General features: G+C 49.6%; 1 protein-coding gene across 7 annotated transcripts in view; it reads right to left on the reverse strand.

Annotated features, from left to right (window-relative positions):
- RUSC2 (RUN and SH3 domain containing 2) overlaps positions 1 to 17,122 on the reverse strand; it is a 62,286-nt gene that overhangs the window by 40,151 nt on the left and 5,013 nt on the right. For 2 of the 7 annotated variants that reach the window (XM_063319678.1, XM_063319675.1), the window contains exon 1: positions 13,373 to 13,791. The gene's annotated coding sequence lies outside the window, so the exon portion shown is untranslated. Of the gene's footprint in view, positions 1 to 10,843; positions 11,218 to 13,372; positions 13,795 to 17,122 lie in introns of those variants that run through there. The other 5 variants (XM_063319679.1, XM_063319677.1, XM_063319676.1 and 2 more) reach the window with 4 other exon arrangements.

Here is a 17,122-nt window from a genome sequence, read left to right on the forward strand (position 1 = left end):
GACTCCACAGTCTCAGGCAAGGAGGGGAGCAGGGATACTGCAGGCTGGTGACTGCTGAGAAGCAAGGTGAGGGAGATGGAGGTGCCAGAACATGCCTGTCCCTACAATACCAGGGGTCCCCATCCTGCTTGGCATGGGGAGGAAGGGATAGGTGCTACTGGGCACCACAGGGTGCAGCTTGGCAGCAGAAAACGGCTTATCAAGCAACGCTGATCTCATTACCCACAGCATCCTAGGTGCAGGGCAGGCATTTTGCCATCTTGCCTCCTTCCCCCATGCTCTAAGGGCATGAGAATTCAATGCACAACATATTCTCCCACCCATGAATTCCAGCAAGGAGGTGCACCCCATTCCCAGAGCCGGGCTGCAGCAGAGCTCACCACTTCAGGGGAGCCCCACGTGCTGCACTCACACTGGACACAAGCCCTGTGTGTACCTGCAGCGCTTGCTGACAACAACCAGGACACAAATAGGTCATCTAGGTGGAAAAAAAGCCCAACATATTTCTGTCTTGGCCTCAGGCTTCTTCCTTCACCTGCCTTCACCACTGGCTGCTAAGGTCAGCACACCCCCACATACAAGAAGGAAGAAAGCTTTCCACATTTGCTGCAGTTGTACAGCAAAATCATCCATCAGCAGCCCAAGCCTCCCACCTATTTGCTACAAATCTGCTCTGGTGATGTGTGAACTGGAAAGAGAGCAGCCCCAGATGCCAGACGGCTGCCTGGGCTGTACCTCTGATACCAAGCGCTGGGCAGGAACAGGTCTTTCATAACCCCTCACCCTCAGGCGTCATATACAACCTGCCCATCCTTGCAACAGCCAGGCAGCCCCAGGGCTACCACCTCTCCGCCACACCTCATGGCTGTAACCCAGCACAGGGAGCTGCCTGCCACCTCCTCCTAAAGGATGGATATTCTGGTGTAGCCCTCAGTACCTTCAGTGTGTCCATGCCTCTCTCAAGCAAGTAGAAAGTGGTATGAGCAGGTGAAACAGCACAAACATGCTTAGGGTACAGCTTCTGGCTCATCATGATCCCATCCGTAGCATGGCCAAAGGAGGGATGGGCATCCTCACTCTTTGCCATGTGCTGGACCACTCATGACCATGGTGGGAGGCACTCAGTGCCTTTCCACCTCACACGCTGATGGCTCATGGCAGAAATGTGAGTCCTTGAGACACACCAACCCCATCCACCACTGCTGAGGGTGCTTCAGGAATGCCAGAGAGAGAGATGTTGAGCTAAACAAAGCTGAGCTAAAAGCATGGTCCTGCTCAATCGGAGCAAGGGGGACCAGAACACAGAGGCCATCAGAAAAGCATGAGGTGCTGAAAACTTTATAAAAATCCTCGGAAAGAAAACCCAAAATCATTCTCCATCCCTGCCAACCCTGTCTTTCAAGGTCAAACAATATCCCTCTCTCAAACACACAGAGATCAATACAGGCTGATCGTTACCAACATGCGCTCGACAACTTTTCTATTCGGTGGGAAACAATATGGGAGTTTTTGAATGAGGGGTCAGAACCAAAGAAGACTGAGAAAAGAAGACATTAGCCTCGTGGCAATGGCTGCCCTCCATCCGCACATTTCCCAAGGGGGTCACCAACTGATCCCCCCACACTGAGCCTGCCTTCCAAGAGGATCCGGGGACAGAGGCACAGGGGTCTGTGGGGTTATGCTGTTTGCAACAGCAGGATGCACCAGCCCCCCATGGTGATCCTGCCCCAGTGACCCCTGCCCACTGCCCAGAGCAGCAGCACTGATTTCTTCAGGGCTAGCAACCCAAGGCAGGAGTCCTGCCTCCAAATAAGAAAATGGCTTGAGAAGAGAAAGTCATTGCTTTTTTTTTTTCCCCCCCCCAAAAATTTTGACATTTCTTGTTGTTTGCTAACCATTTTCTAACAGAATTAATTCCCCAAATTAATTCTTATGATGTTTAAGAACATTCTCTAAATTTCTAGCTTATCTTTACCCGTGCACAGCTCACCCATATTCACTCATGTTCCAAAAATGAGCTATAACGTCAGCGTTTATCCAGTCTGTGTTTAAAGTTATATCATCTGAGTTCTTTAATCACTTCACATTAGGTAGGCTCTTCATTTCTTTGATCATACCAGTATCCCTTCTCTGGGCCTGACCCAGTTTGCATACAGCCTTCAGAAAGTCACTGGAAATGTACGCAGTCTTCCAAGCAAGATCTCACCATGCCTTACTACACCAAAATTTCTCCACCTCTGATACAAATATTTTGTCCAACGTGTGACATTTATCTATGAAAATCGTAACTGCATCATACTAGCTGTTCACTGTAATCCTGCACATCACTGATAGACCCTGTGTTTTCCCCATCTCTCTCTCTTTCTCCAATGAGCTCCCAGTTGACCCGAACTTTTTACTGATTTCTCATGCACACGACTATGCGATTTTGAACTATTCAATTCACATTTGTAATATTCCTTAAGGACATCCATGCTCCTCCTGCTGAATAACCCTGAACTGCCTCTGATGATGCTTCTGAGCATTGTGTCTTCAGGAAACATCACTAGCAAAGTCTTACTTTTTGATGCTCAGAGCAGTATTTGACATACTGAATAGCTTCCATTTCAAGACTACTCTCTACTAACAACTTCCCTTCAGACCAGTAGTTCCTCTTTCAACATTCCTGTTATCTTCTAGCCTGTCTGCTGCTCCTTACTTTCAGCAAAGGATGTTACAGACAGAAGTCCACATGGGTTCAAGGGGAGGCAGGACAAGCACTTGAGAGATCTATTTCAGGTTACTGAACAGACACAATATAATAGACTTAGCAAATTCCCCAGGGAAAAAAAAAAAAAAAGACACAATATCTGCGTGCCCTGCTTCCACTCTTCCCTAGCTGACCACCTGCAACCACTTTTGGAAAAATAATACTGGGCTGGGTGGTTCCTTCATCCCAATCCCTATCTTGATTTCCACCTTCCTGTATTAGGGTCGAAACCTTCCTATTGCTAGCAGCTATGCCTCACTGCCCAGGAACAGAGGCTTTCACAAGCTCCATAAAAAGTCACAACTACCAGATAGGGCTGGTGCTGGCACGGCTCCCCACGGGGCTGGGCTGAGTTCCACATACCACTACAATACTGAGATGTCAAGGGGAAAACCAAACCCAGCCCACAGCCAGCTGACCGTCCCCAGTCCCTTCCAGCCCAGGATTCCAGTATGTTCATACTCTTTTTTTCCTAGGAAAGTGCTGCTACCATTTTACATGCAGGAGACCGGGGCAACAAGGAGATACGAACCATTTGGAAGGCTGTGGGAAAGGGAGAACCAATCCTACAGCCCCAGTGCCCATCTTTTAGCCCTAATACTTAGTACGGCCCAAGCAAGACCACAAAGAAATAGCTGAACACTTTTCGGCAAAGGGAAATCAGGACAGAAACAAGAGAGCAGCTCCTGAATCATGACCGAAGTCTCAGCTTCAATCTGATAAATCAAGCTCATAAACCTGTGCAGAAAACCTTGAATCACAGCAAAGCCTGGACATAACTGATCCAGACTGAGATTTTCAGAGTGCCTGAAGCAGGAGCTCAGCTCTAAGAGCAACCCTGTTTCTTCAGGCACTCTCTCAAATATTTATGATAACACTGCGTGGGAATATAAACCCTTTCACTAATCAAAGCCTTGGCAAAAGGAACAGAAAGGCTATTATTACAAAAAAGATATGCCTTCTAATCTGGAAATCAACTGCTCGGAGCAGTCCGTGGTAACAAAGATACTAAGGTGTTACTGGCTTCACTCCTATTAAAATCAGTGTTCAAAATGGGATCAATGCTGCCTCTACAGCACAATTTACCTAAACCATTAGTTCCCCACTGCCGTGAGGAAAGCCTTAAGTTGCCACATTATATACTACATAGGAGCTGGTGAATTTGGCAGCTGCAGTTCTGCTGTATTCACTGGTTTGTATTCTGACCTCAAATAAAAATCATGCGTTTCCAACCAAGCAGCTGAAAAGCTGCAGGGCTGAGCTGAATCCGCAGCCCTGAAATGGTTCACTGCCTACATACAGGCACAGACTGCTGTGTACACAGCACGCACGGACGAAGGAAGGTGACCGCCTATGGTTCCCATGATGTACACCAAAGTGACATTCCCTTCCCAGTCCAGGGGCATCGCCAGGCTGAATCAAAGTGAGGGTGACTGCACCACAAACGAGCTTCTGCTCACAGAAACCACCATGGAAGGGATGCAGCAGGGAAGGGGCAAACAGAGGAGAAGAAAAACATCTCTGCTGGACACACAAGAGGCCACATCCAAGAATGGAAAAACCCTCCTGCCCTCCTGCTTCAGTACTGAGTCATAAATATTCCAGTTTTCCAAGGCAACGGCAAGCATGAAAACTGCTCAGGATTTCTCGCAGAAAGCCCACAGTCGCCTCTCTCTGCACATGCCCAAGCAGTTCCCTGCCATCACCGCGCGGAGCGTCAGCAGAAGCCCATCAGTGAGATCTGACAATTCACTGCCAAGCCAGTCCCCAGCAGACCTCCCTGTTCTCAAACACTCCCACCTTTGCAACGAAGCCCAGGGAGCATATATTGAAGGACGTGGACCTGTTGGAGAGGGTCCAGAGGAGGGCCACGAAGATGATCGAAGGGCTGGAGCACCTCTCCTGCGAAGACAGGCTGAGAGAGTTGGGGTTGTTCAGCCTGGAGAAGAGAAGGCTCCGGGGAGACCTTACAGCCCCTTCCAGTACCTGAAGGGGGCCTACAGGAGAGATGGGGAGGGACTGTTTGCAAGGGCATGTAGCGACAGGACGAGGGGCAATGGTTTAAACTAGAGCAGGGTGGGTTTAGATTAGACATTAAGAAGAAGTTCTTTACAATGAGGGTGGTGAGACACTGGCACAGGTTGCCCAGAGAGGTGGTGGAGGCCCCATCCCTGGAGACATTCAAGGCCAGGCTGGATGAGGCTCTGAGCAACCTGATCCAGTAAAAGATGTCCCTGCTTACTGCAGGGGGGTTGGACTAGGTGACCTTTAAAGGTCCCTTCCAACCCAACACATTTTATGATTCTATAACCACCAGCTGATTTATTAGGGACCTGTGATATTAATTACAGTTGTTTACACCGATTTTTTTCCTAAGTTTCTCCATTTACCACCCAAACTGGACACAGCAGTGCTGCTCTGCAGTGTTACCTGCCCTACCTGGCTATGTTTTAGTGGCAAATAAAGCAATGCCTAGACAGCTTGTGCTTCTGCAAAGCACCCTCTGATTAAAAGGGGCCACTGAAGGTACACTCCAACACCAGCCACTATTAGCAATGTCACAGCACAACGTTGGCAGGCATAAGACTCCACTGCCACCCAAGAGACTGTCTGGGCGCCCAAATGCCAGTAGGCATTTCGAAAAGCTGCAAAGGACAGTTAAGGGAGAACCAGTGAAAACTTGGGCTAAAAAGCCTCCATAACACAGGCTTGCAATTAAATCCTGGAGACCCTGCTGGCTCTCAGGTGGGGCGTTTATTTTTTACTCTTCATCTGTATCATCTACAGTACCGATGCTGTTAGCTGAAGGGACAAGGGTGGTGCACAAACAGCAAAGTGACACAAATTATCATCATTACCATGACACCTCACCTAGCACAGATTGCACATCCCCACCCATAATCATCATGCGTGAGCGGCTCATTCAGAAGGGATCTGTGGCTACCGTTGATCACAGGCTGAACTTGAGTGGTTGTGGCATTTCGCTTTGAAGCAGGCACAAAGTATGTAGGGCTGTATGCACAGGCATGTCATATGCAAGACATGGAGTAATCCTTCCTCTCTGCCCAGCCCCAGCACATGCCTTGTGGACGTGTCCTATATGGACAAACTGGTGAGAGTTCAAATAGAGGAAGGAAAAACGGCAAGGAGAGGATTGCAAAGCAAGTGGGTTAGTTCTTGGTAGAAAACCAGGGGGTACGTGAGAGCAGTTCTGAAATGTCTAAGAGGCTGCTGCCAAGCCCAAGTGAACAAGCTGTTCTCCACATCCCTGACAACAGGAATAGGCTCCCTGAGGGGCAGCAAGAGAAGTTTATGTTAGACATCAGGTATAGCAGTTACAACTAGCCATTCATTATTGCCAAAACAGCACAGCAGTCTGAGTTAAGACTAGTTTTCTTAATATTTTGCATGGTCTTGTCTGTCTCAGAAGCTCTTTGCTTTACTTATGTAGAGGCATGCATTCCTGTTAATTTTCACAGGCCCTTAGTGTCAGGAATTGGAAACAATTTATTCTTGTAGCTTGCTGCCAAAGAAATGCCCATCTTAGGTTCTTGGCCAACCCAGGGTGCCACGGCATCAGGAGATACTGATAGAGGGAAGGGACTGGACTGCTAAGATGCAGGACGCAGCGCATAATGTCCCAATCACTGGGAGATTCTAGAGAGATGAAATGAAGAAAGACAAGGAATGGCATAGCCTGAGTCCACTATGCCTGGGTCAGGAAGATGTAATTATATGGCTTCTGGAGGTCTTATTCTCATATGATTTCTGTTTGACTCAGAGGAACAGGAAGCCTTTAATGCAGGATTAAAAGATGAAAGCAGTTTATTCTGTGAGGCAGAATACCTGGAGAAACAGAAACACGTTCCTGGGCGGACACAGCAAACCTACAGGTGTGGCCTGAGAGTGGAAAAGCATGCCATGCCAGCTGACCTGGCAGCTAATCCACCCAGCTGTTAAAAACATACTCCAGTTGGTTTGGTTTTGTTGATTTTTTTTTTTTCCTAAATGGAATATGCCCAGCATCAGCTTTCAGACAGTGGATTCATCCTCCTTTCCTCCACCATGGCGAAGAGACTTTTTCTCATAAACTCAGTCTTGTTGAAGATGATTCTTGACCACAGCTGAGAGCTCTCCTAACTTTTTCTTCGGTTACCTTTTCCCATCTAATGCAGCAGGCTGTCCTGAATCATCAGTCAGCTGTAGCCAAGGTCTCCATGCCAGGTCAGCCCATGATTAAATAACCTTTTGGCTGTATGTGCTTATCGGTGTATGCTTAATTGGCACAAAGAGTCTAATCTGCAGCACCTAGCTGCTGTGCAGCCAGTTGTGCAAGGTCTACCTCCTCCAAAAGACATGTTCAACCAACGGGCACCCACCCTGTACACGGGCAGGCACAGAGCGACAGAAATGGGAAGTACGTGCCTGTCCACGACGTGCTACAGTTTTGCCCATGTTGGAGAAAGACCAACAACAAAGGAAACGCTATAGGGATAAAGGGGATCCGTGTGTGGGAGGAAATCCTTCCATGTTATTTAAAATAGAAAATAAAAGCTGGCGGAGGCAAAGCCCAGGCGCCAGTCAGGAGGCAGGCCACGAAGGCACTGCAGGTCAGAGGAGATGCCTGACAAACATGCCAAGCTTAGACCACACTGGACAGGCTGAAAGAGGGCTTGGCCTCATGTGAAGCAGAGGAAAGAGATGGGGCACACTGCTCTACAAGGCTGCCTGTGGAGACATCTCAGCACTTCAGGAACTGCTGGAAACTGCTGTGGGGCTCTGGCACCACACAGGAGATGGTGCCAGAGCAAAGTCCAGCAAAGTGGTGCTTAAAGATGACAAACAAGATCATATGTTCCCCATAGACCTCAGACACATTCCAGCCAGGGGAACAAGAACACGCCAGGGTGGAAAGAGCCCTGAAAGAACCCTCAGGAGCTCTGTAATGTATGACGACACACAGAGCCTTGGCTCAGGCCTAATAATAAGCAGGAACGATGATGACTCAGAGATCTCCTTTGTTGGCTGGACAGGGGAGAGGAGCAGGAAGGAGCAGAGGAACGGAAGAGCAGGAAGCCCCTGATAAAGGACCGATTGCCCAGAGCATGTTCCTGGACAAAGAGAAACATGCTTTTCATCTCCGTGACGTATTTCCATCTCCAGACAATTCTGAAGTCCGTGCTTTCAACACACACCTAAGAAAGCACTCCATCCTGTGCACAAACCCAGCGTGTCCCTCTCAACACACAGCAAGGAAAAGAAAAGAGCAGCTAAATGGTGAGATGGGGAGGAGGGTAGCAAGGGCTGAGCATGCGAGATACAACAGTTCAAGCCAGAAGACGAGCGGCTGCTCTGCTCTCACTCATTCTCAGTGCGACGCCCAGAGAAAACCCTTGGTCACAATGTTTTTACGGGACCTGCTCTCCATCCCTGGGAACGTCTGCCAGAATTAGTAATCCCATATCAGAGGAGGTGAAGCATGGGCTGCCAAACAGTGCTTGTGACCTTTTTAGCAATTTTTGCACACCTGCTGCTTTCACAGCAACTTTCTGTATCAGCTTAAAATAAATCCATCCCTTCTGAAAGTGAAGTACTCAAAGATTGAGTACTTCTCAATCTTTGAATTGAGCACCTGTCCCTTCCTCTACAAAGCTACAAACTAGCACAGATGTACTGGGGGATTAATGCTATAGTCCTGAACCCCAGTATCTGAAAGAGAAGCGTGGTCTCCCCTGTCCACAACACTGCTCTTTTCAAGTCAAGAGCAAATAGATAAGCCCAAGCACTTCCCACGGGTTTGCAGCCAGGAGACATCTCAGCTCTCTTCCTCTTCTGTATGAGGGGCTCCATGTATTAAGCCATGTAACAACAATGGGTGCTCCACTCCCACAGGGGTAACTTCTCCTACGTCCCATATTACACATGGCAAGAGTGAAGCCACATCATATACCTGCAAGAGAGAGCATTTCTGTCTTCAGATGGGGCTTCTTTCAGCGTGAGCCCTCCAAGAAGCATTTCTGTTGGTTCTAGGCTCCACACACTGAAGGCAAGAACTCAGTGGGGTCTGTTGCTTTCCAGTGTGTCTCCTGTTTTCCAGTACACAGCAGTGGCTGATGCTGCATCAGCATGGGAGCACCTGAATTACAGACCTAGCACAGGACTTGCCCAACAACAGGCAAAACCCAGCCGGAGGGAAATAAAACGTGGCTTCCAGCTCCTCAGGGGGATGGTGCATCCAGAGCTGGCTACACAGCCCAAGGAGCACGGCTCCCCAGCAATCCCTGCCGTGTGGTCCAGTTTTCAGTTATAGGCACCAACCACACCATGAAAAGGGCAGAATTTTGGAATTACTTTTGTGTTTAAAAGGATAGCAAGAATGTCCAGACCCATAGCTGTTTATTCAACATGTACATTTAATACACCTTCTGCAATTAAACCAATCTGGCTACCAGTCCTCAGGATAAACCTAACATAGGGCCAGAATCCCTACATATGCATTGCTATAGCCCAAAACCTTTTAGCAAAGCAGCTAGATCTGGCTACTTGCAGCCGGCTAGATTAAAGCTCAGGTTAACCCCTCCCAGCATTCCTATACCTCTCATTAGACTTAGCGATAATATTCAGAACACACAGGGAAAGCTCGGTTAGCAAATAATGTTATTAGAAGTGAAAGTCTCACATCCTCTTGGTGACCAGCACATCTTCTGAATCTGAGGATCAGTGTCCTCCGTGGTCAGCAGGACAGCAAGAAGAGGCAAACATGGGGATCCCTGCTGGACCCCCTCCTGCTGCCCCCTCCCAAGGGTCTAAGGCTGCTATCTATGGAAGATTCCCAACACTTTGGCTGATACGACACCAGCATTTGGGCAGGGCTCGGTGTTATTTTTAACACTTGCTCACATAACTCTTTGGATGAATCCTGGGAAGAGCTTGCCACCAAAATAGTATACTGTGGGCACTATTTATACACCCACTGGCAGCACAGCAGGATATGGTAAGCAGGGGAAGCTAGAGGACCCCCTTCCCTCCTCACAGCTTAGCAACTAGGGATACAGAGGGGGGGTGTCTAAAATATGGTTTGTTGTTTGGGCTAGTCCTCAGTAGTAAACTATAACCTGCAGAAAGGCCTGATACCCTTGTCTGTCTTGCTTAGGAGACTCTCGTCCACATGGGAGGGAAGCCCAGGTACAGCAAGCTTGGGGAAGATGGATGGCTGTGTGCACAGGGGCAGGCACACCCCAGCTGCTGTGGACTAAAAAAGGAACAGCTGTGCCTAAACACCAGCTGGGTCAGAAGAATATGCTGCTACCCTCCTATTTTATCTATTCTTGGCTACTGCAGGGAAATCCAGCAGGGGCAGGGTTTCTTGGACATCACCTCTTTTCGCTGTGCAGCCCCAGTAAAGATGTGCAGCGGTGGGGGAAGGTGGAGCATTAAATGCCAGTGGAAAGGAGGCACCAGGCTCGTTAAGACTGACTCTCCTTCACCCCTAAGGACAACAGCAGCCTCAGGCCTTTCCATATCAAAACACCTTGCCCTAAAGGTCTGAAGGGGGGATAAAAAAATAGATACCCTTTTAAGACTACCCAGGGAAAGGAGGCTCTTCCCCTCCCTAATTTTCTGGGGTAAAAATAATTTCTCTCAAGCCATTTCCATGAATGTTAAACTTCCTTGATTTTTGTCTTCCGTGAGCTTCTTCTCCCTTTTCCTTTCTCCCAAGACACCTCCAGACTGCTCTCTCTACAGCCATGTCACCCGGAGAAGCAGGTGACATGACCTGCAGAACATGCACAGGATGCTGCATAAATCAGAGGAGAGAGACAGGCTCGGGAGCGCCAGCACAGCACCCTGGAGCAGAAAGGCGAGCCAGAGTTTGATTTTCCAGTACGGAGGTAAAAAGAAAATGGATATACGCATTTTCTTTCCATATAATAGAGGCTACAGCCTGAGCCAGCGTAGCGACTGTTCATCAGAGCTACAGAACAATGCAAAATAAAACCATGTACGCGCTACTAATTGCAGCATGCTCTCCAGGCAGGGGCAGGACCGGCGGCATCACTTTTAGCAGAACAAACGGAAGGGATCAGCTCCTACCTTGCCAGATACAATCTCCCCAGACGGTGGTCTCGGCTCACTGCAGCTGGGAGCCGGCTGCGGCAGCAAGGGCATGAGAGCAACGGGGAGAACACAGCACGCAGAGCCAGCGATAATCCAAAGCAAAACCAGCTTGTCCCCGTGCCGGCCCAGGGATCAGCGAGCCATGCCGCGGGGAGGCTCCGCGGGCAGCTCTGCCGCTGCTGCAGGATGGCGGGCGGCAGGCGACATGACGAGGCGCTTCTCCCAGATGGGAGCTGGCTCAGGGGTTCCTCCGGCTGCCCGCCACCCGCTGCTCCTCGGGCACAGCCGTGCCAGGCTGCTGGTCTCGCCTGCAGCGCATGTGGGCAGGAGAGAAAAGCAAGGTTCTGCGGGCTGCTGGCGGCGCCAGGGCCGGGCTGCTCGCTAAAGCCCCAGTGTAAATACAGATGCACTCACTCGGGAGAGGGCTATGGCAGAAATGCAGCTCGTGTTACAGAGAGACCCATTTACAGCAAGCTCGGGAAGAAGGGAGGGTGATGGTGCTCTGCGGGCGGCTGCCTGCCAAGGGGAAGCCATGGGGTGAAGGGACCCCTCGCGAGGGGAGACACCCCCACCCCCAGCTCCACACTCCCCTACGTCTCTGTACACAGCACCTGCTAGCCATAATGCAAACCTATGCGATTTCTCCATCCCATGACCCACCTGGGACAGCCCCAGCCCCGCACCTTCTCTGACTCACGGTGCTGCAGCAGCCCATCACGCCTGGGAGAAAGGCTGGTCAGACTACAGCTCCATCCGTGTCTGCCACCAGCTCATGGTCCACAAGCCCATTCCCATTTTCTCCCCATGCTCAGGGACTCTGGTCGCATCTTTGGGACTTACCCTCTCTCTCCAGTTCTCCGCTGGTGCTCTTTTTTCCTTTCCACTTCAGAACAACTTACAAGCTGTATTGCGACTGGGTTTACACCAAATACAGAAGATGGAAGACAGGGACTGGTCAAAGAAGCAATGTGTCAAAGGGTTTGAGGGCTATGCCTCTGTTGTGCCCACAGCTGGAACCAGCAGTAGAGCGGGTTTGCAGGTCCCAGCCACTGCCCATTAAACCAGCACTGACAGACCTCAGCAAGAGACTAAGAAGGAGCTGTTTCAGGATGCTTACCACAGCTGGCACAGCCTATTTTCAGTAAGCCTGGTGCCAGACAGGCATAAAGGTTACGCCAGGGACCTCTGGGTGCAGCCAGTGACAAAGAACAGGGGGTTCGTGTAGTCACGTAGCAACCTGTTCCATGGAGGTGGGGGGGCCTCCTTTGAAAAAATATTGCCTAGCCTCAAAAGAGAAAAATTGAAAACAATTGTTTTAGGCCAATTGCATCGGGTAGTGCTGTTAAAAACCTAGCTTCAAGGAGGGCACAGGGACCCCAAAGTAATAGGTATATGTCCTGGTGATACCTACCAGAAGAGTGAAGCCACCTGGGCATTAAGCCAGCCTGAAATCATAGAATCACAGAATGTGTTGGGTTGGAAGGGACCCTTAAAGGTCACCTAGTCCAACCCCCCTGCAGTAAGCGGGAAAATCTTTAACTAGAGCAAATTGGTCAGAGCCTTATCCAGCCTGGCCTTGAATGTCTCCAGGGATGGGGCCTCCACCACCTCTCTGGGCAACCTGTGCCAGTGTCTCACCACCCTCATTGTAAAGAACTTCTTCCTAATGTCTAATCTAAACCTACCCTGCTCTAGTTTGAACCATTGGCCCTCATCCTGTCACTACATACCCAATGCTCCCTGTTGATGAGAGGAGCCAGGTTGTATTATCTACTGTCTCCTACCCCTTCACACAACTGGGAAAGAAAAAGTTATTCCTGCATAGTGACAAGGTGGGAACAGATCTCTCCTGGCATGAAGCCACTACACTGACAGTGTGGTCCACTGCTAAGCAAGACAACAGTGAAGCCACGTCTTCAACCACGCTGCTTCTGCAGCCAAACCAGTCTCAGCCAGGGAATGGCTAACCACTAGATGATCCCAAAGGGTTTAAAAAACCATTCACACAAGCCCAGGCTCTAGTGAGGCAGTGGAGAGTGTTTAGATCAAGGCTGCAATAAGGCTCACCGCATCAGCAGTGACAGCAATCCTGCCAAGGCACAAGTGACAGCCCTGCGGCATCCACAGCCTGCCGGGAGCACGGGCATCTACCTTGCCTGGGGAGCCCTGCCTACAAGCTCTCCCCTGTGCTTTCTGGCCACACCTAGAGAGATGGAGGCAAGCGATACCCACAGAGTACAGGGTCTTCTGTACATCCTGGCCTCGTCTCACTTCGGGAGCTGCTCTTCCCTACACACACTGCTCCGCCTCAGCCTGACCCACTGCCCACGTTCATCATTCGCTGCAGGGATCCAGCCGTTACAGGACAGGACAGACACGGTCAGCACCACTTCTCAGAAGTTTACTTTTCCAGCTCAGCTGCATAAAACCTCAAGCAGACCACCTCCCTGTTCCGTGCCTCAGTTTCCCCCACCCCCTCCCTGAAATAAGAATCAGAACACTTACCAAGCTGCTGCAGATGTCGTAAAGCTAACTTCATTACAGGATGCTGGCAGGCTGTAAACACTAACGAGCATCCTGCGACACTCTTTTTCCACCCATGGAGCAGAGACTCCTTGTGGCTTTCCCCAGCATATGAAGCTTCCTCCACCCTCAGCACGGCAGGTACACTGCAAAGACAGGGATCCCCATTATACCCCAAAACAGCAGCTTCGGTCCCTCGATCAGCTGTGTCCAGGCCATCTGCCAGGCAGGAACGCAATGCACCAGCCCAAGCCTCGGCCGAGCTGTCAAGGCAGCGGAAGGGCTGGGGCTGCAGGGCTCTGGAATTCCAGCAACGCACAAACACCCCTTGTCAGCCTGCAACCAGGAATGACTCCTCCCTGCCCTGGACCAGGCTGAATCACTGGAAATACCAAAACAACGATGAGGTCACGTTCCCCGCGCAAAGAACCGGAGCCAGATATAGCCGTATGGAGAAGCGTGCTAAAAAAGGGACAGGCTGTACAGGCGGGAGGCTCTGGCAGACAGGCACCCCGGGCATTTGTCTCGTTTAAAAACAGCCCGAGGCTGCCAGGAGACTTTTTTCCCCCTTTATTTTCCTTTCTTTTTTTTTTTTTTTTTCCTTCTCTGCAGGGAACTGGGCAGCACAACGGGGGCTTTAAACTCTTCATCCATCCCACTGAAAGAGGCACAAACCTTAGAGCTTGTGAGTGTATAGATTTGGGTTGGAGGAACAAGGCAGAGGTAAAATTATGCCTGGATTCTGAGCCCAGTGTTCCCAAAACCTCACTACGATACCTTGCTCAGGTTTAAAAACAGTTAAGAATCCCCCTGCAGCAAGCTGAATGACAGACAAAAATCGTATGTCCATTACTGCCTGGTTGTTTTCACTACAGCCTCAGCCAGCTTCCACAAAAAACCCCAAACATTGGTTTGGTAAGTTTTCAGCGGGGTGAGAGGCAAATAACAGTGCTATTGCTCCTAAAATGAGCGTCTAAGGCACTCCATTATCAGCAAATAGTCTTCTCAAGGCAGTGCAGTTCCAGCCTTTCCCAGTTCTCAGTGAAGGGAGAATGGAGGCATTTTGTTTTCTTGGACTGTGAAGGAAATTGCAACACAGGACTTGGAAAGGACAGAGGAATTCACAATAGAATTCGCAATAGCCTGCTCTTTCCCCTCTCTGTAGGACGAGGCATTTGGATGGATAACAAAAACACCCACAGTTATATGAAGAAGGGGCTCTAAAACTACAGATTTTATTCCATCAGGACATAAACCAGATCGCAATCAGAAGCCAAGGAGGTGCAAAAATAGCACCAGACAGCTAACGCCTGGCATCTCACCTGTTCAGCTGGGCAATAGTCACTGAGCTGGCATACTCTGCAACAACCACAATGGTGTCTGGAACACTGAGTTGAGGGGCTATGCCTGCACCAGCCCTTTCTCCTCAACCGCTTTCAGATTTGCTAATAAAAGATATAAGAAAATCTGTGGTGGCCTGTGTGTAACTCCCACAGGACAGCCATTAGACCAGAAGTGCTCAAAACCAAATCAGTTCATTTTCACCCCACTGTTAACAGCGTGTTCTGGTAACAAGAACCACCATATTGGATCACAACAAGAATTATTCTGGTCTAGTGCCTTATCCTTGACATTTTGGCACTGGCATATACATATCAGAGTACAGACTGATCCCTCCTAAGGCCACACTCATCAGCAGTGAAGGAACTTCTAGCACTGGAGGCTGCACACCAACTACCATGTTTAACAGCCACTGAAACACATCTCTGCCACTGAGGTGTCTGGTTCCTTTAGGAATCTGTGTGTATTTTCAGCCTTCATGCCATCTCATAGCAACATGTTCTACAAATCAACGGCGTTGAAAAAGGACTTCCTTAACCTCCTGCCTAATAAATAATTTTTCTGGATGTGCTGTTTCTGTGCTGTGAGAAATAGCAAAGTTGAGTAAGGTTATTCCTTACTCAACTTCTCTCCAGTGTACACTATTTTATAGGCCTTTACTCTTTCCCGCTGTCATCTACTTTTCCTTATTTAATCTCTCTTCCTACAGAAGCTATTCCAGTCCCTTAATCATTCTCATTCCCCCTTCCTGTATCATGTGCAGGTCTGTGCCACTCTTTTTGAGAGAGGATGACCAGACTGTGTGTGGTACTCAACATGCAGGCACAACATGAGTATACAAGTATATTGACATAGAGACACAGCTAAGTATACAAGAAAATATATACCAGCAAATACAGGCTGGGCAGAGAATGGCTTGAGAGCAGCCTTCAGGAGAAAGACTTGGGGGTGTTGGTGGATGGGAAGCTCAGCATGAGCAGGCAATGTGCACTCACAGCCCAGAAACCCAACCGCATCCTGGGCTGCATCAAAAGCAGCGCGGCCAGCAGGGCGAGGGAGGTGATTCTGCCCCTCTGCTCTGCTCTGGTGAGACCCCACCTGCAGTGCTGTGTCCAGCTCTTGCGGCTCCCAACATAAGAAGGACATGGACCTGTTGGAGCAAGCCCAGAGGAGGGCCACGAAGTTGATCCAAGGGCTGGAGCACCTCTGCTATGAGGACAGGCTGAGAGAGTTGGTGTTGTTCAGCCTGGAGAAGAGAAGGCTCCAGGGAGACCTTACAGCCCCTTCCAGTACCTAAAGGGGGTCTACAGGAGAGAGGGGGAGGGACTCTATATCAGGGAGTATAGCAATAGTACGAGGGGTTGTGGTTTTAACCTGAAAGAGGGGAAATTTAGATTAGATATTAGGAAGAAATTCTTTACTGTGAGGGTGGTGAGGCACTGGAACAGGTTGCCCAGGGAAGCTGTGGATGCCCCATCCCTGGAGGTGTTCAAGGCCAGGCTGGATGGGGCTCTGAGCAGCCTGGTCTAGTGGGAGGTGTCCCTGCCCATGGCAGGGGGTTGGAACGAGATGAGCTTTAAGGTCCCTCCCAACCCAAACCATTCTGTGATTCTATGATTTTTTGCCTTATTCTTTATTTCCAGGATGAGGTCTGCCTTTTTGGCTACAGCTGAACATTGGTCCGATTCGCTCAGATAACGATCCACAGTGACTCCAAAGGGCTTCTTGTGGGCAGTGAGAAACTGTTCACAAATCACCATTACATGCATAAAGATGTGGCATTTATCAGCATGGAATCCCACTTGCTGTTTTATCATGCTAATAGTTTTGCAAGATACTGCTGTAATTCTTCAGGCAGTTTTCAAACTGACTACCCTGACCGACTTAGAATCATCAGAAAATTTTAGTCTTCACTCCGTCTTCCAAACCACAGATAGCTAGATGTGTTGCACAGCACGTGTTCCACAGAGATCCCCGCCGGACCCAGGCACCACAGGCAACAGAGCTTTGATGCACTGCAAAGCCTGGTGTTTGACACGGAGTGCCCTCAGCATAGCGACCAGGAATGCTCCATCTCAGCAGGATATCCCACCACGGCCTGATGCAAGGAGCTGCAGAGCTCTAGTGCTCATGGTCTGCACCTGAACTTGTGCTGACACAGGGCCATGCACAGCTAGACACCTGCACCACATACTCCACAGGCTTTGCCAGGCAGAGTCTCAATGCTGTGTATAAGGTAGCACTACCATTACAGAGGTAGGATGGCCACACTCCACATCCCATTGCTGGGATGAGATTAGCAACACACCAAATCTGCGCTCACACACCACCATCTCAACCATTGTCTTGCCCTGGCACTTGAAGATCCTGGTGCAGTTTGAACCAGCCATT

This window comes from Chroicocephalus ridibundus, chromosome Z, assembly GCF_963924245.1.
Source record: "Chroicocephalus ridibundus chromosome Z, bChrRid1.1, whole genome shotgun sequence".
In the NCBI taxonomy this organism is placed as follows: Eukaryota; Metazoa; Chordata; class Aves; order Charadriiformes; family Laridae; genus Chroicocephalus; species Chroicocephalus ridibundus.